The sequence below is a fragment of the Aedes albopictus genome, chromosome 3 (genome assembly GCF_035046485.1).
Source record: "Aedes albopictus strain Foshan chromosome 3, AalbF5, whole genome shotgun sequence".
NCBI classification, from domain to species: Eukaryota; Metazoa; Arthropoda; class Insecta; order Diptera; family Culicidae; genus Aedes; species Aedes albopictus.
The window spans coordinates 381,438,688-381,458,930 of NC_085138.1; the positions used below are offsets into that span (position 1 = coordinate 381,438,688).

General features: G+C 35.9%; 1 protein-coding gene across 4 annotated transcripts in view; it reads left to right on the forward strand.

Annotated features, from left to right (window-relative positions):
• The first annotated feature begins 623 nt into the window (after positions 1 to 623).
• LOC134289646 (arylsulfatase B-like) overlaps positions 624 to 20,243 on the forward strand; it is a 36,061-nt gene continuing 16,441 nt past the window's right edge. Inside the window, exon 1 of one of the 4 annotated variants that reach the window (XM_062855823.1) lies at positions 624 to 704. The gene's annotated coding sequence lies outside the window, so the exon portion shown is untranslated. Of the gene's footprint in view, positions 705 to 18,843; positions 19,225 to 20,243 lie in introns of those variants that run through there. The other 3 variants (XM_062855825.1, XM_062855822.1, XM_062855821.1) reach the window with 3 other exon arrangements.

Consider the following 20,243-nt stretch of genomic DNA (forward strand, 5'->3'; position numbering starts at 1 on the left):
GCATGCTTTCTGTTGAACGAGGTATGCACCTTATACAGCGCGCGGACTGTGTGTAGATAATTGAGCCTCTGCTGAAGAATGATTTATGAGATTACGGTGACTACGGGGTGTAATCGATTGGTATGAGCCGTACGACAAGTTCGATGGTGACAAATCGTGCCTACATTTCGATAGATGGCAGGCGGCGGTGGTGCATTCGATGGACATTACATGTTGGCTTTCGTGAAAAATAATTCAGAATAACATTGGAAATCGAAGTAAAATGCGTTTTCTAATGAAAAACATAACGTATTGTATTGTTTGTTGTTTATCATATATGTGGATAACACATAAACACATGTTCGTCGAAATGCTGCTTCCACCTTTCAGCCACCTTACGTCCGTCCGTCAGAAGGCTCCCGTCCTTATCCTTCAGGTGATGCGTTGAGCTTCTGTTAGAACTTTCGTATTCATGGAAACGGTACAGCATTTAAGATGTAGCCAATATATTTATTGTAGTGGAGTTGTTTTATCTCAATGAATGGCGCATTTTACACCAATTCCACGACTAGAACCCCTCAATGGGCCTGCGTCGGAATGATTTCCATGGCAGCGGGAAAAAGTTTGTTTCAGAAAGTCAATAAATTCAGAAGCACCTGTGAGAATAGGTGAAACAGTTTCTTATCACATGTTGCAACCGATCGGCAGCAGGCGTACGAAAGCAGGTAAGAACGCGTGATGTGTGTTCAGGAAATGTGGTTTTTGAATATGTACCGGCTAGGCAGCTGGCAACACTTGCAACAGTGCATAATATGTACGGTCATCTTCGATGAAACGTGATCCTATCTTGATACACCACAAATGTAGATTGTATGAGCTTAATGAGTGCAAATGTTACGGATTTTATACTGTGGTACAGTGCAAAGAAGCAATAACCTTGAGGTGGAAAATACCACCCACCGTTTGCTGCACAGCACATTTGTCTCATGCACGCGATACCGCTCGTTGGTGGTAATCCTCATCTGACTGAAATGACAATAAATTTTCCTACTGCGTCAAAATCACTTCATACCCGATAGGCACCGGCTGAGTTCAACGATATGGGTTGGGTGCTGAACCACACCGTATGCAATGCATTCCTGTTTACACAACTGAGTTATGGTCAAAATGAATTTGTTTCAGAGAGGGACATTCAACCGTAGTTTACTTTCACAACTGTTGTTTTACATTCGGAACCTTTTGTTGTTTAATTAGGGTAGCAAATGTAATAGTTAAAGTGGAGAAATTTAAAATTCATCATTTTTATAATATCCTATCAATGAAAGAATCGTTTACTATTCTGTAAAATGTTCAATGAAAAATGCTACATAATTGCACACGCTATTAAGACGCATTTATGTCAAAAAAAAACCGCGGCCTATTATGGTTTATCTTAAGAAACCCTCTTATCACGAAATGTTCAAATAGATCCTCCGGATCCTATCGCTGTGAGAAATTAACCCCAATTTAAGCTATGCATAAAGTACTTAGGTAATTAAATTGTCTTGTCTTCCTTAAATATTTGCGCATACTCACTGCGGCAAGGGCAATCAACTCTAGACCGACTAGACAGAATCTGAATGTCCGGTCAATTGAGACGATGATGATTATTATGGTGATTGTGTTTGTATACGAATGTTAGCATGACCGTTGTTGCCGCAGTGTATCCAATGGTTCCAGATTGCAAAATTAAACATTGTCGACTGTCGACTGACTGAGAGTAAAAATAATTACAATCAGGACCAAAATATGTAAAATATGCTGTACATTTTTTCTCCAAAGCAGATCAGTGTTGTTCTTTGTGCAATCAGTGAAAAGTTGTTCTTTACATAGCTCCCATAGCTGGGTCGATATGCTGCGATACTTTCTGAAATCCCTAATTTTTTCATCAAATAACACTTCTAGGAAAAAAGGATACTATGAAGCCCAATTCAATCAATTGCTCGACTACTACTGTCCTACGTTGAGCTCTTGGACGCACGATCGCACGACACATAATAACTTTGTCGTCGCAATCTTTTCTTACTTCTACTGAAGTTCTCTACCACATTGCCAATCAAATAGCATAAACCTGCTCAAACTCGCGCAGTTCAGTAACAAGAGGTTAAGAAATTTCAATTCACTGAATAGAACAAGGAGAGCAAGACCAAAAAAGCTAATGGAGTTAATTAATCGGGACAGAGAAATGTTGAAGCTCAAGATTCTGAAAACTAATCCCACGAAGGGTACGGGTATGTACCAGTTTTGACCAGTCTAAGGAAAATCAGTATTCAAAAATAATAATGAAAAATATGAAAACAATGTTTATGTCAAATGGATTTTTTCAAACCATATTTTGAGCCTGAACATGAGTCTATTCTACGGGTGGTTAGTAGATTACATAGATGCTACTTCAATGAGATAGCTGTTAGGAAATGTTTTAAACTATATTTTATTCCCAAGCAGAGATGTCCATATCCTCAGTGTGGGAAAGAGAAATAGAAAATACACCACTCACGCTGTGCATCTGAACAGGAGCCCTTCTCTTATATGTGGATCCACCACTGCGATTCGGATGCGCGCAAGCTTGGTGGGTAGAAATAAATCTCTTAGCTCCCTGAGCACTAGGCCACACAACAGTGCGGCGAGAGCGATTTAAAATTCTCTCCGGTGAAAGTGTAAAAAATCACCCGGGCGCGCGCTCCAGTGAGGTTTTTGCGCCAGAGTGCGCGCTGCGGTGAAACACCGGAGAGTTCTCGCCCCGGCGACACCATGGTGATAATTCGGTGACTGCTGGGTGAAAATACGGGAGAGCGCCGGAGAGCGATGCGCGCGAAAGAGTGAGCCACACTCGATCCAAGGCGGACGAGCAAGAGCACGCACTAGCGCTTGGTCTACCTACCACCCAAAACAAGAGAAACTGGCTTTTTGGTGTGGTGAAAAATGTTCCTATCCCCAGTGTGGTCGATAAACTGACGCCGCAGTGAATCGCTGCGGTGAAATGCCATCTCTGTTCCCAAGTGCAGAATAAGCTTAGGTTTAAAAAAAGGTTAAAAAAAAGCTTCCACAGATCTCTTTATTACTTTCACATAAGATTTTGAGAAGATACTACAGTATGCAGCAGGAAAAAATGCGAAAGTGTTTTTCAACTTCAAACCTCATTTTCGTCCATTTGACATTAACCAATCTATGTTTCAACGTTCCATGATCTATAATAGGCTAGTTTTCTGAAAAGTTAATTAAAAAATTTCCCATTTTGGTTACTAACCTTTACAGGGCGGCGCCTAAAGATGAAGACCACCAGAATTTTCAAACCGCAGAAAATCGCACAGGTCGCTAAATTTCGCATCTGATAAAACAACATTTTTGATTTTCTCTACAATATCATCAAATATATGTACTTATTTCATCTGGTATGTGAAACTACATGGCTCTGGATCAGTGTGGTCTGGTTGTTCATCGAATTTGAGCTAATTTTGTTACTGTCATAGTCATTTTGTTTAATGACCATTGGGCGCGCAGTTTATTGATATCCGCTCATTTGGCCTACATTATTATTATTATTATTATTCAAATATGTTCATTTTTATTATTCAGTGCTAGAATATAGACATTGACTGATACACCGTCATGAAAAAATAGTCATATATATCCCATATTTAGCGTGTAATAGTGCCTTGAACTTTTCGCATTTTTTCCTGCACCCTGTACCAAAAATCTTTTCAGTGATGTGACAAAGTTTTTAAAAATTAATCATCTAAAGACCTTGAATGGCTGGGGCTCGAGGCGTAGTGGCTACACGTTTACTTCATAAGTGGATGGTCAAGGGTTCGATCCCAGCCCCGGCACTTGCAATTTTTCGTCAGTTTCTCTTCCTCCCGAGAGCAGCTGATACCTGACCATTTTCTGAGCATATGCTCTAACGGACCCGGGAACTTGGATATCGGCTAACGGCAACTCATAACGGATCCCCAATCGGACTTGGAAAAGGAACAGGAGCCACACATCAACATCCTCGTGCTCATCATTCTACTATGGACAAGGTAGAAAAGTGACAGCAGCGCAAAGGCAACCACTTCGATATTCCTTTCGGGACGGACCATAAAAGACTGATTAAGTCATTTTTTCTTTTATAAACTAAACTTCTTCTAGAATAAATCTTTCTTTACTTCGGCTACTTCATCCACCTATGCATTTTTTGGGGTCAAAATTAGGACCAGCACAAATGTTCTGCTCCGTCCTCAAGGCGATCGATGTTCTTGCTGAAAATTGCCTATTTTTCGGCAGTTTATGTTATAGCAAAGCAAAGCAAAGCAAAGATAGAGATAGAGGTCGTTTTTATAGATCAAGGTTTTTTGACTCCATTTCCGGTCCTGAACGACTTTACACAATTTGAGCGCGATCAGTCATGCCTACACTTTGCGCATTGCGATTGAAATTTGTATGGGATTTTATATGGGAAAACTCACTTTTTTGCATTTTTCTTATAAAGAATAAAATTATTTTGAAAGTATTGACTCGATGATGTAAAAGTATAGCCTCAGATGTCCTGAACAACTTTGCCGAAGACCGCAAAGCGATCCAAGTTTTGTAACAAAAGTTGTAACCAACTGATCGCATAAGTGTTCTTATCTTTTAACATGTAAAGGAATAACATCAATAATAAATTCTCAATTTTTGGCCTGACTTTCGAAGAGTGTATCTTTTTCCAAATGCATCGGATTGCTTTGCGGTCTTCGACAAAGTTTTTTTTACACATTTTGGGCTATATTTTAACATTAACGGTTTTATGGTATAGGACAATTTTGAGTAACTTTCAAGAAAAAAACCAAAAAGTAAGATTTCCCATGTAAAATTCCATACAAACTTCAATCGCGATGCGCAAAATGTAGGCTAAACCAATCATGCCCAAATTTTGCACAGTTATTTAGGTCCACATCGGGCATCGTGAAAACTTTGATCTGGTTGAAACTGATCAATTTAAAATTTTCCCATACAACGTTGCCCCACCCTAGGTGCATCCATTTTTATCATTTCACGAGGAAGGACAATGTGCACCTGCCCCAAACACGTGTCACTTTTCACTTTTTCCTTCGAACAATGCAACGCGACCGAGTATTTCATCGCAACTGCCACAACACGCGTCACTTTTCGTTTTTTGCTGAACAATCCCTATTTTAGGCGGTTTATGTTATAGAAGATATAATTGTAATTATTAAATCACTACAAAGTGTTAGTTTGTACAAATTTAGACGTATAATTTTAACTCAAGGAACACGAGGATTGAAAGGGTATTCAAATCTTAGAAGTAAATAAGAAGAAGTGAATAAAACATAACAAAACATAATATAATTAATGATTTCGATAATATGGATTATTATTAATCACCCAAGTATTCAAAGTTCTTCGAAATACTCGTACAAGCTGATTTCGTGTTACTTGAGTTGAAATTATACGTCTAAATTTTCACAAACTAACACTTTGAAGTGATTTAATAATTAAAATCAAGCTTCTGTACCATAAAACACCTAACAATAGGCTATTTCCGATGGAACTACGACCGCCTTTGGAACGAACCAGCACAATTGTGCTGGTCCCACTTTGGCCACCCAGAAATCTTGTGCTTTTCAACAAAGTACGACTTTTTCTTCGCCGTTTTGCAGAACTACTCATTTTCTATCTATTTTTATCTCTGCTTACCTAGATTAAACAAATATTTATAAAAATACGACAGATAAAACTTTTTCAACCTCTAGGGTGATTGTTTACTTTTTGTTTAACTTATTGTAGCGTTTTCTATAAACAATTCCAATCAAAGCTGAGGCTCAGAAATACAAGTATAAGTAATCACTCGATCAAAAAAAATAATAATTACATCACATATTTCGAGGAAAAAAAAAACAGTTGAAAAAATATGAAAACTAATGCAGAAAAACAGCACGATTGTGCTGATTCGTCCCGAAAGGAATATACTAGATTTAAAATAGAATACATTTAGGCGCTGTACAAAGTGTAAGTGCAGCTGCCAATTGGAATCGCTCACGTAGTGCCCTGGTGGACAAAAGAGCTGTAAATTAGTTTAAGAGGCTGAAGAATAAAAAAGAACCTTATATGGAAATTACCATCGATCCCTTTGAAAATACGGTAAAGATATTGAGAAAGCATCTACCAAAACCATACTATTTCCAACGAAAGAATTCGTCGATGTTCTTGATATGAATTCAACGAAATTTTCCTTTAATTTGGTACTTTGAATTAGCTAAGGATCACATCCACAATTTGAAAAGATATTTTTCCAATCATATCCCCAGCACTTGTGGGATGAACCTGCCTATGACAGAAAATCCCTGAATAAGACAAGTGAAAAAAAAAATCCCAGCATCAAAATATTTCAAATCAAATTACTGCTCCAGCTCCGACAGGAAAGTAGAAAATTTGAACGAGTAAGTGACATATCGCTTTCGTGACGAAAAAAAAGTTTTATCTGTCACATATTTTTTAATTTCCGATTCATCTAGGTAGTCAAAGCTGGAAATCGAAAGATAAAAAGTAGTTCTTTCAAATGAGGAAAACTAGTTTTTGTTTTGTTAGGAGATCTAAGAGTTCTGGAGAGCCAAAGTTGAGTCATTTGTATGAAGATTTAATTTTTTTGGGCTCCGTCCCGAAAGGGATATTCATAACGGTGCTGGAAAAGTGTTGCAACGATAAATGTATATGCATCTGCAAGCATCTGCAAATTGGAAACCACGGCAGCGTAATTTGACAAAATATTAAATTTCACAATTTGATAATATACATCAGGTACACCGCGCAGCAATTTATTTAAAAAAAAAATGCACCGTGAGGCAAAAGTTCTGAAAACCATGGAGATGTTCCATCACGTAGGTTGCCTCCCGACTAGACAATCCTAACAAAAATATAACATAATTATAACAAACCATGATATGTGTTACCGCGACCACTGTGCGGTGCAACAGATAGTCAGGTGTGTGAAGCAACCGACTGCGGGTGACATCGATCCACACCTGTATTGTACAGTTGTGCATATTCAGATATGTAGTTCAGGGATGGGAACACTCACTTGCAAAGAGTTACACTCACTTGCTGTTTTCTCAGGTCAGAAGCGTGCAATCAAAAAACGATGTATGGAATGGACGACTTTCGCCTTGTGGTTTTGTCTAAATGTTTGCCGAATAGAGTAAGAGTCACGCATACCAAAGTCGTGACAGGGCTGTGAATGCGACTCTCCACGAGGTGAGTGTAATTTACATTCACCTCATGGAGAGTTGTCTTTGCAGCTCTCTCACGACTTCGGTATGCGTGTGCGATCCTTACTCTATTCGGAAAACTTTTAGACAAAACCACAAGGCAAAAGTCGTCCATACATTGTTTCGTGATTGCACGCTTTCGAGCTGAGAAAACAGCTGCAAGTGAGTGTTCCCATCCTTGATGTAGTTATCATTCGTAGTAATCTCGTAGTAATAAAAATACTCTGCAGTATAGAGATTAAAACATTAGAGTTGAATTGTAGCGCAGGTATAAATAAGTAAGAGTATACAGAAATGTAAGTAAATTTAATAATGTTTGTATGTAAAATGTACTATTAATAAAATATTCTTGCAGCTTTAAAGTTGCACAGTTTGGCAACTAAAAGACTGTGTTTTCCTCCTACCTTGCGCTAACAATATGTATAACTCATTGTGATATAATCATGTTTAACATCATTGGTGTATAAAAATATTATAACTCAATTGTATCATATTATGTTATAAATGTTGTTCAATAACTCATTGTGAAATAATTTAGTTCTGATTCTTTGACATTCAGAACATCATTTTACACAATTGTATCAAAATATGATAGAAATTAGTTTTCTTGAAGCTAAAATTTTTATCATATTGTGTAATAATTTTGTTCTGATTATAACAAAATAGGTTATTATTTTGATTAGCTCGGTGTACTTTTTGTTACAGTTTTAGTTATTTTAACATCATCCTGCATCTAGTTCATAACAAAATATGTTATAGAAAAATTTCATATAATCAAAACACAATGTGTTATAAACTTGATATATTTTTATAGTCGGGCTATTTTCGGTCTCTTCAATCCACAGAGTTTTCTATTTCTTGGGGAAATCATTCAGCTATTTCTTCAGAATACTGGCAAAGATTCGTAAAGCACCTTAAGCAATTGCATTAATCTTTAAATGAAAATTAAAAATAACAAGTTATAGAGAAACTTAAAGTTTTCATAAGTGGCTAGACAGATATCTGAAGTATTTTCTATATGAACTGTAACATATTACATTAGCATGGAACTCGGTTATATGGAAAACTATTAATTCTCACTCCTGTGATTTTTTGGGGTACAATCCCCGAGCAAAGTCCAACAACAAAATTACAGCAAATCGAAAACATGTTTTGTATTCAGCAACAAATTGATATCAAATTTTGATATCAGTTTATCTTTACTTAATTTGATTTCAAATTTTGTTTTCAGTTTGCTTTCATTTTCAATTAATGCAAATGTTCAGTGTTAGAATAGTTTTAACTCTTTTAAGGACAAGGTATTTGGAGTACATTGCTCAAAATACCTAGGGCACCGTTTTTTAGAACGGTTGAACGGATTTGGATTAAAATGCATCACGCTGTTGACAACCACTGAACAATTACCCGAGCAAAGTCTGACAGCAAATTGAAAACAAATTTTGATGTTGTGATATTGCAAATTATGATAACTCGGGTTGTTGTCGTTTTGGTCGTTTTAACGGTTAAAACATCAAAAATGAGAGCAGAAAAATGTTCCCGTAACAGCAAGTTGATAACAATTCCTGCTATCAGTGATAGCAAATTGATAACTGTTTTTGCTATCAGCACAAAAAATGGAAAAATCGTTAAATATTGGGGGTTTTGATTGATATGAACACTCCAATGCAATAAGATAACTACACTAATGGTATATACTAAGAGTTATTATACAATGTTGCCCAGCAGTTTTGAAATAATATAAAAACTTGATACTTATAATAGTTTGAAGTGACAGCAATACGAAATCAAAATTTGAAATCAAATTTAGTCAAGACAAACTGATATCAAAATGTGATATCAATTTGCTGCTGAATACAAAACGAGTTTTCGATATGCTATCATTTTGTTGTTAAACTTTGCTCGGGTAGCGTGACCCGACTAGATGGACATTACAAAATTATAACAAGCTGTGTTATTTTGTTATAATAAATTTTTATAACAGGGGTTGTTATAAAACATGTACCGTTAGTAGTTAAAATAACAAAAATTGTAACAAAGTTCCCACAAGAAAAGAACAAAAATGTAATAACTTTTGTTATGATCATAACAAAAATATTACAAAACTTGTTCCATGAAATATGATAGAATTTAACAAAATTATTACAAATTGTGTTATAATTCCTTGGCAACATTTTAGTGTAAAAACTAAATTTTTATACTCATTTTTTGGGTAAATATTTTAAGTGTGTTATTCTATTTTTAGAAAAAGTAGGTAACATAAAAAAATAGTTTCCAGTACGTTATAAAATTTTCGGATCCGATCGGGATTTGAACCAAGACACCTACCATCGGTAGCAATCTGACGCCTTTGCCAATGAGGCCATCACAACACTTGAAGAGGGCGGTGATAGAAGCTTTACTGGTTCTACGTATTTCCAGTTTCCTCATTCAAATCCTTGTTTGTCAGACGCACACGAGCGGGGTAGTATGACGTCACATTGAGCTCGTTGACGTATAATAGACTTGATTTGTCGTTAGTGATTTTGTTTTAATCTACCACAATTATATAATATGCAGATATGATAACAGCTGTAGATGTAATTTGATGATATTCCACTTTTTTTTTATTTTAAGCAATGAAATGGAATCTATCACACAAGGGGTCATCCCAGGGGGAGCGACACTAGTTTTGCCAAGCCAAAAAAAAAACCTCAAAAAAGCTTAACGGTTTTTTTTTACTTTTTCGGCTTTTTTTTGGATTCTTCGGCTAGGCAAAACTAGTGTTGCTCCCCCCGAGTCATCCATTAACTTTATCGTCACTTTTGGAGGAGGCAGGGAGGGTTGAAAATTTCCAATTTTATCGTGACGTACTTATTAGATGCTCCCTACATCATCAGGTTGTGTAAAATTCAACTCAAACGTATTGGAAGGCATACAAAACGTAGTTCCATGTAACGGAAACATTGTTCGTCTGTTCGCAAATTGCAGTACATGCAATATCCGTCGTTTTAGATAGGATTACTTAGGGTATTATCGACAGGATTGTTTTATTTGTCTTGAGGGTTTTATCGGCCAAATTGCCTAAAAACATCCCGGTCAATCAGTGAGAGATTTTCGATATCGATGGATATCGATTTGTATTGAATTGATGGCGAACACTATCGTCAGATAAAGCACTATAAAGGAAATCCGAATCTGTTTGATAGGGATGCTCACGCAGAAATGACGCTTGTTTAAAACAATAAAACGCATGATTGATTTACAAACTGAGAATTCACTTATTCAAAAGTTGTATTTCTTTGTCCTTACTTAGAGTTTATCAATAAAAACAATCCATTATCATCATTTAACGTTAGAAACTTCAATCGTTTCTACAAAATGAAGTTCACAATCTTCCTATAACTTTCGAACTGTTCGTCCAATCAAGTGAGTGATTGTTTTTGGGATATACATATGTGTTGGAAATAACATAATGTTGTTGATAGAGCATCGAATAACTTATGAAAATATCGCATCTTTTTATATATTGAAAGACTCATGAAGTTAAATTCCGAATATCTCGGAAACTATTACTTTCAGAAAGGTTATTACAGTAGACGTTCGGTCAGTACAAGCGGTTTAACTGCAATGCTTTTTAACTGCAAGCGCCTCCAAATGTCAAAATGGTGCACCATGTTAGCCCAAATGAACAGACGGATGAAGTTCACGTTCATTTAACGTCAGTTGATGGTTTGTTGATACTGTCAGGCGTTCCAGTTATCGGATTTTGTTCGTCAAGTGAAACGTAAACATGTTGCAGTTATCGAACGTCTACTGTATCTTTGGTACTCTACTAAAATTTGAAATCGGTCTGATAAAAAATTTCAAACCTTTTTTCATGTTGTTTACCCGACTACCTATCGCGTAAGAATACAAAACTAAGGTTAACAGAGAAAAAAGAAAAGCTAATGATCTGATGAAGGGGAAGATTGTCAATGTTTACTTGTTTTGTTGCATACCAGACAAGACTTAATAATTGTACCACAAAACTAACCCAACATCATCTAGATTCTAGAAAATACTGTGCTGTTGCGTCAACAGGTTCTTCGCCACAGCTTCCAGCAGAAAGTATGTTCTTTAAAACGCTACAAAGCACTGCTGGTTTGGGAAGAATTTGGCAGATGATAACTCTGTTGCAGATTTTTTTAAACAAATATTTATGACGCCGTCCCCAAATTACGCGTCGCTCATGGGAGCGGGAAAAGTACAACCGAACGTTACGGTCCATACAAAAATTTTAGGACTTTCATACAAAAAAGCGTAACGGAAGAGGGGGGGTTGTTACATGACGATTTTAGCGTTGCGGTCTAAATGAATGCTATAAGTTTTGCTTTATGGCTTTTGACTCGAGTGGTCAGTATTACAAAAATTATTAAACTATTTCGTGTCAATATAGAAAACTTAACAAATTTTGAAATTATTTTGTTACAAAAAATGTAGCAAATGTTACGAAATTTTGTTATAGGCAATTATTTTGATATGCATAATGTAACAAATGCTGTTATATATCTGTTTAAATAAATAATACAAGTTCTGTTATAATTTTGATTTAAAAAAATACAAATTTTGTTACAATTTTGTTATGGTTATTCACATATACGAATCCTTCCAACAAAATTATATCAAATTGTGTTATTTCTAACAACGGTTGTAATAATTTTGTTATAATCTTGTTGTGAGCTTCTGGTCGGGGATGCATTTTCATACAAATCCGTTCAACGGTTCTAAAAACAGTGTTCTAGAAATGTTGAGCTTTGTACTCCAAATACCTTGTTCTTAAGTAAGCTATGTAAAGTAATTCTAGCAGGAATTGTTTTCAATTTGCTGTCACAGGAACATTTTTCTGCTCTCATTTTTGATGTTTTAACCGTTAAAACGACCAAAACGACAACAACCTGAGTTATCCAAATTTGCAATATCACAACATCAAAATTAGTTTTCAATTTGCTATCAGACTTTGCTCGGGAAATTGTGTGTTTGTGGATGTCTCCAAGGGGAGTCTTGTCACCGCTTTTGTGGAATCTCGTAGCAGATACGCTATTGAGGCAACTCAATAATAGCGGTTTTCCTAATTATGGTTTTGCCGACGACTACCTAGCATTGTTAGATGGTATGTGTACCCGAGCAAAGTCCAACAACAAAATTACAGCAAATCAAAAACATGATTTGTATTCAGCAACAAATTGATATCACGTTTTGATATCAGTTTATCTTCACTTAATTTGATTTCAAATTTTATCATTTTAAAATAATGTAAAAGTTTTAAATCTTTTAGTAAACGATGTAAACTAATTCTAGGGATATACCACAAGTGCAATTATATAATCGCATTAATGATTTGATATCAACCGAAAAACTCTACATTTAACGATTTTTCATTTTTCTTGCGCTGATAACAAAAACAGTTATCAATTTGCTATCATCGATAGCAGGAATTGTTTTAAATTTGCTGTCACAGGAACATTTTTCTGCTCTCATTTTTGATGTTTTAAACGACAACAACCTGAGTTATCAAAATTTGCAATATCTCAACATCTAAATTAGTTTTTAATTTGCTACCAGACTTTGCTCGGGTCTTGATCCAATGCAAACTGTGCAAAATTCCAGCTCAATTGAAGAAACAACATAGCGCCTTCCGTTCAAAATTTTCGTATGATTTATTATTGGTAAAATCACTTTTACAAACAAATGGCATCAGACGCGCCAAGTTGGCCAAAATATTGGGGGGGAGGGGCACAGCTTGTTTTTTTTCTGATTTTTGTATGCGAAAATTGAAAAATCCTGAATTATTGGGGGGGGGGCAAACCTATGCTTGCCCCCCCCCCCTTAATTTGCCGGCTATGAATGGCATAGATGACCGAACAATTACTCCGTGAATGACGAAACCCATCGGAATTGATAATAGCATCAACAAAGTGGGTTTAGGTGTAGCACAACCTGAGAACTCAAAATTGAAAATTTGATCCGGTACTGGAATTTGACTTCTGGTTTGAGCTAAGTGCCTGTCAATGAACTACGCAGACTCTCAAAGGGGGGGGGGAGTGTGGCGATGGGGTGGTTTACCAAGTTCTACGCTTCATACAAATTTCCAAATTTTGTACGGATCTTAGTCCACGAGGGGGGAATAGGTCTGAGATGGCCATAAATGGGTATGTACGTAGTTAATGAACAGCGCATAATAGAAACATAAGGACTGTTCATTTTATAAAGAGGACACCTTATTTGTGCGATATCTATTTTATTTTTCAATAAAATCATTATCAGTTTTTTGCATAAATTTCCATAGGTATTCTACAGTGTAGGAAAAATATAACATTATACAAATTGTCCTTAGTTATGGAACTGAAGCGGTGCTTGTTAAAGCTCAATAAAACCCAATTTCTCAAAATTCTACACCACTTTCCACATACATAACTTTAAAATTTTCATGAACTTTTGAATGTGTTGGGATCTAATACCATTCTCCTAAAGGTAGAGCGTAATAGTTGGTCAGTAATAATGCACCAAGCATTACACAGCTTGATATAATGAGTTGCCTTGTTATCAATGAAAATGATAAAAAATACTTATTTAAGTCCAGTGATGCAATAACACTATGGATTCAGTTAAAAATTTGTCCAGTACAGAAGAGAATCGCATTCTAAATGATACTGAAGAAAAATATGCTTTAAAGTACGTTCTTCATCATAAATTTAATCCTTCATGATGGCCATAGTGAAAAATTGCATACTTTTTGCTCCATAAATGCAAGTTTTCGATTCTAGAGAAGCTTATTATTGTTTATTTTCAGCAAGGCTTGACCCTATGTGATAATATACCTTATTTGAACATAACTACATGTTAAGTTTTATTTTCGCCATCATTGTTAAGTTGTATTTGCAAAAAGTTATATCGTTATTTAGAAGAACCTTCAAAGAATGAAGCTGTTTTACCTCCGGTAACTTCCATGAAGCACAGTAACCGAGCCAACAATGCTATCAAGAAGCGGTTTTCTGCATTTGAAATTGCATTATTAGTACTTTCGACTAGATCCATTTAAAACATTCAAAATTTTATATTTTCATACATTTTTGTTTAACAAATAAATTTTGTTATGAAAATCGAGTCAAACTTGTAACTTTAATATCTCAACAACTAATATTCCGATTAGGTTTATATTTTGCCAGAATATGTATCACTCATACTGCTGCAGTATGGCAAACACTTTTATGAAATTTAAAACGATACACCGATGTTTTACAGTAATTTTGTTTTTATCTTTAGTTTTTGGGAATCGAAAAATTGACCTCTCCTAACACTTTTCCGCATTTCTATGAAGTTCAACAATTTTAACCCAATTTAATTATGGTTACACTAGTTTACAGCATTTTTGAACTCGGTAAGCTGATGATCATTTTTGGTGTAGAATCATGCCCTGAGTTCGAAAACGCGAAAGAAAAAATTTACAGTAGAGCGGAAATTTTTTCGACTTTCCATACAAGGTTGATGATTTGAAATCGATTTTTGTTCTATTTTTAAGCAAAGTCGCTCACATCAAACATCTCATACTCCGTAATTAATGCTCCGATTAAGCTGAAATTTTTACTGTAACTCTCCTACATATGATATGTCAAATATACGTTGAGAAAGAATTTTTCAGTTGGTTTTTTCTTATTGAAAAAAATACATTTCTTCAATTTTTTTTGGGAATTTTGCCAAAATTTAAGAAGATCGTCCCTAAAACTCGCCAATATCTTGAATTTCATCAATCTGACGCAAACCCTGTATTCAGATGATCGAATGGTATTGTATTCAGCTTTTAATTTATGGGAAAAGATTTAAAATTGGTTGAACAAATCGCAATATATTTGAATTTTAGTAAATTACATATTTTCAAAAGTTGCAAAGCTCGATATTGAGCTAAAACTAAAAAACTGTTCTACTTAAAATTTTTTGAAGGTCGGTTTTGAAATCAGAACAAAATTGTGCTTCAAAAATTTTGGTCGTTGACAGAAGTTCACGACTTTCGTTTTATTTTGTAAACTTGTGTTATTATATGGGTCATTCCATATGAAGTGACCGAGAAAATGTGAAAACTTGCAACCGACCATCACGGATTTGAACCAAATTTGGCTGAAACATTTGTTTAGATGGAAAAAGAAAAAATCCAAATTTTGGTGCCGATCGGATCACCCCTCGGCCCGTGGCAGCACCCCTCGTTTTGGCCGATATGAAAATTATCCTCTCTTTCTTTTATTTTTATCATTGAAACGATTGCACCTACACATTTTCGACCTTCGGCTTTTTTAAAGGAAATCGTTCAGGGAATCCAGAAAAAATATGATACAGTGTTGCCAGATATCATATTTTTCAATTTTAAAACTAAAAATCGATTTTTCTCAAAATACGTATATTTTGATTTTTAAAATTTTGATTCCATCGTGTTTATCAGACGTTTTTCGATCGAAAAAGCTTAACTTCTCAAAGTAATTTGCGTCGTTCCTTAGATATACCGTTTTTAAGAAAAAATATTCATTTTTTTTCATATAAAGTATCATATAAAATCAGGTGCAGTTTATAAATTTCGCAATAAAAAATTGTTCGATGCCATATAAAGACGTTTTGTGTTGATTTCATATATTTCAACATTATCTGAACAGAAGTGCTGCCAAATATGTAATATTTATTGTAGAAATCTTAATTTTACTAGAACATTACATACTAATCTAATTAACAAGCCAAAAGTATTTTTTTATTTAGGTTTAGTACATTTGGCAACATCGACGTAAAATATATTCAGGAAAACATTTGATGAGTGTACTTATAAGTAACAGTGCTGAAAATGTCATTTCGATATAACTACATTCAATGACCCACAGCAAACTTCAGAAGCTGAACCTGAAAATATGAAGTATGGTATCCTTTGGAATTAGATAATATTAGATACTACGCATCGTCGCGCAACTGGTAGCTCAGACTTCAGTATTTTTATTTTATATTCGAAGGTCCAACTCCTTATAAAAATCCCTGTAAAAATATCTTTTGATTGATTTTTACGGCAGTGTTGCCAAGTATGCTAGTATTTAGCGGAAACGCAAGCAATAGGTGCGGGGATGCTTAGTATTGCGTTTACTCTTACTGGATTGCAGAATAATAGATCATGTCCTTTATTGTCCCGGGCAGAGAAGTGAAGAACAGTGTTGAGTATTGTGTTGTCTATTGATGTGATTGCATATGGTATGAGTTTTTGTTTGTTCTTCGTGGCGATTAGTGGCGTTTGCTCCCTAGAGCCTACTTTTCTACTCCCAGATCGACAATGTATAGTATCATATTAAGGATCGGTATATTCGCCTCACTCCATTCATATTCACTCCTCTTTGCTGAATCGAATCGAGAAAGATGCAGCAAACGGATTGTCGTGATCAAGCACGCAACCCCATCACCAGTGGAAAGCCATGCGCAAGTTACTTGACATGGATATTCGTTGCCGTTCGTCGCAGTTTTGATCGCAAGCGAATGAATGAATGGCGAATGGTGAAGAATGCTGGTGAGTGATCGAAGTGGCTGCTGTCGTCGCTGATAAGCAAACACACAAACTAAAGCGACAATCGTTCGCTGCAATTAACCATGGAGTAGCAATTATGAATTGTGTTGCCATCTATGCTCATACTCATGCAGTGTTGTCAAATGTGCTCGTTATGTATAAAAAACAGAAATCATTTGTTTTTATTTGGTGTTATCTATTTACGAAAGCTTTCGTGTGAATTAGATGTTTACAATAAAAATGACATGTGTGGCAACACTTCCATCTACAACATCGTTGAAATGAATAAAATGACAATTGAAATGAATTTCACAATAGATACATTTTATATTTTAACAATTTATCCTCGTCTTTTCCAATAAACCATTTTTATGGCTAACTATCAAACTAACAAGAACTGTAAATTATCGGGTCATTTTGTCAGATAGGACCATAAACAAGAAAACACAGACAAACAGACGTAACATTGGAAAAAATTCCAACGACCACGGCTTTAACGATCTTTTTAAACCGTTATAGTTGTAGCTTTCACAACCAGAGGTGCGCACATCATTTTTCTAAGCGTTAGACGTTTCACCTAGTGTGAACTAGGCGATGGATTTTCGCGAAAATTTGTCTAGGTGTTACGTCTGTTTGTCTGTGAAGAAAAGGCCAACAACAGGGTCGTTAGAGAAGATGTGTATTGTTTTTATCTTGCTCACACATCTTGCAACACACATGGTGCGATTTTTCAGAATAACCTGTACATTGTCAAACACTTGAAGGTTAGGTTTCATGGTATAATAAAAAAGGTAAACTGGCATCACTGTCATAATTTTTTTAATCCTTTTTATACTCGATATTGTTCAAATCAGCACAAAACGTGATTATATGGCATCGAACAATGTTTTTTTTACGAAATTTATAAACTGCACCTGATTTTATATGATACTTTATATGAAAAAAATGAATATTTTTTCTTAAAAACGGTATATCTCAGGAACGACGCAAATTACTTTGGGGAGTTAAGCTTTTTCGATCGAAAAACGTCTTATAAACACGATGAAATCAAAATTTTTAAAATCAAAATATACGTATTTTGAGAAAAATCGATTTTGAGATTTAAAATTGAAAAATATGATATCTGGCAACACTGTATCAAAAAAATAATATTTTTTCTGGATTCCCTGAACGATTTCCTTTAAAAAAGCCGAAGGTCGAAAATGTGTAGGTGCAATCGTTTCAATGATAAAAATAAAAGAAAGAGAGGATAATTTTCATATCGGCCAAAACGAGGGGTGCTGCCACGGGCCGAGGGGTGATCCGATCGGCACCAAAATATGGATTTTTTCTTTTTCCATCTAAACAAATGTTTCAGCCAAATTTGGTTCAAATCCGTGATGGTCGATTGCAAGCGGTCGGTCACTTGGCGTGGAATGACCCATATGCTAATACAATGTACTGAACAACTAACCAAGGCTGCTCAAATTTGAACTACGCGTTTTCTTTTTACAGCCTTGCAAAGTTGTCCTCTTTATAAAATGAACAGTCCTTAGAGTTGTTTTGTATGATTGCTGTGTTGTCTGTCACTTATGCGTGGTCTGGGAGATTGAGCATAAAATTTATTCATAGCAGAAGTTGGCACTAATTAATACCAGACATTTACTCTTCTATTGTTGACATTTTTGTTCCAATCGCAATGCAATGACAAATTCCTACTACAGCGTTACGTAATTTGTTTACGATACCCTATCTTTGCAGAAAATAAAATGTAGTGCGAAAGTGTAATGTTGTGTGATTTATGAGGTCGGGGGTAAATAGTCCAACCCCTCAGATATTCCACTATCTAGTAGCACACATCATCTCCTCTCACGACTGCAGCTACACGCTTTCAGAACAAACTGGGATAGGTACCATGCGAATCCACGATCGTTTCGCCAACGTACCAACGTAGGCAGTGATAAGAAACACGATGCCGATACACATGCATCGCGAAAGCGCGCCAACGGCAACGCAGGCGACCACACCACACCAGCAGGCACAGGACTTTCATCAATTCGATTGGCGGCGGTGGGTGGCGAGCTGGTTAGTACCGGCCGGTTTCCGTCCCATTCGAGTTCTGGACGCCGTCGAGAGTGGTCGTCCCGGTTGTCGATTGCGCGCGCGCCGGCCCTCGCAGGGTTCTTGTATCATCGATCGATCGTTTGCGCGTCTCCGAGTGGCTGTTGTCTCTAAATTAATCGATTACGCGAAGTGATATTCCTCCGCGCCGCCGTCGTCGTCACCATAAAATAAATTAATTTAAATTGTTCGCGAAGCGTGGCCCGGCGGCAGTAGCTAAAAGAGAGCAAAAGTGATCTTCCGCAAACGTGCAAGAAGGAGGAAGGAGGGCAACCGCCACCGCCCGCCGCCAACCAGAACAGAACAAAACGTAAACAAGTTTGTACAAACAAAAAAGTTTGTCGTCCGCCGTTCAGTTGGACGGAATGTCTGTAGTGAATCAAGAAATTATTAGAACAGCTAATATAGCGTAAAAAAAAAAATTTCATTTTCATAACTCATACATCAACCAAATTTGTTGAATTTAAAAAAATGAATTAAGGCTTTCAATATAGTTTCAAGACCTAAGCCAATTAGTTATAGGGTTTGGAACCATTTGGGCAGGAGCATCTATTTTGAGCACTAGCTGCTATAACTCAATCAATTTCAAATCAATTGATATGCATTTGTACATGACAAGATACTGTGCGTATCTTACCGTATTACAAAAATCAAGTCAATTGGTTGAAAATTGACTTAGTTACAGTAGCAAGTGCCCAAAATAGGTGCTCCTGCCGAAATGGTCCCAGACCTTGCACTAAGCTTTGATCTTCTTTCAATAACGCGCCAAAACATAAAAATTCAACTAGTAAAATTCAACATAAAATTCTGAAATTGTGAAAAAAAACGCCTGAAGGTAGGCAGCTTCCTTTGGAATAAGCGAGTTATTTAACGAAAAAATGAAACTTTTGAAACTTATTCATGTTCAGAATAGGTACAATAGGTACAATAGCAATCAAGATTTCATAAAAAAAATATAATACCGAAAGTTTACAGATACTCCTAGTTAAAATCTGCGGTTTAGTTTCAACGGTTTTAGCAATATAATAAACACATTTATTACTCTTAAAAGGAATAATGCAAGAGTAACTTTGTCTAGAAACTGAGAAGTCCACACTCATCTCTGGACATCTAGATAAGGTAAGAAGAAGTTTATGATCATAACAGTGTGTTGAAGAATTGAGACTGCATAGCCGTTTCCGTGGCAAAAATTTGTAGACATTACTAGTATGGAATTACAGTTTGGCCCCTGTTGAACAATTTGACCCCGGTTTACAGAACTACGTAAATAGCTGAAAACTCAACAAAAAAAACGAACTTTTAAAAAGTGATGATCTTCAATCATTTCAAACTGGTAC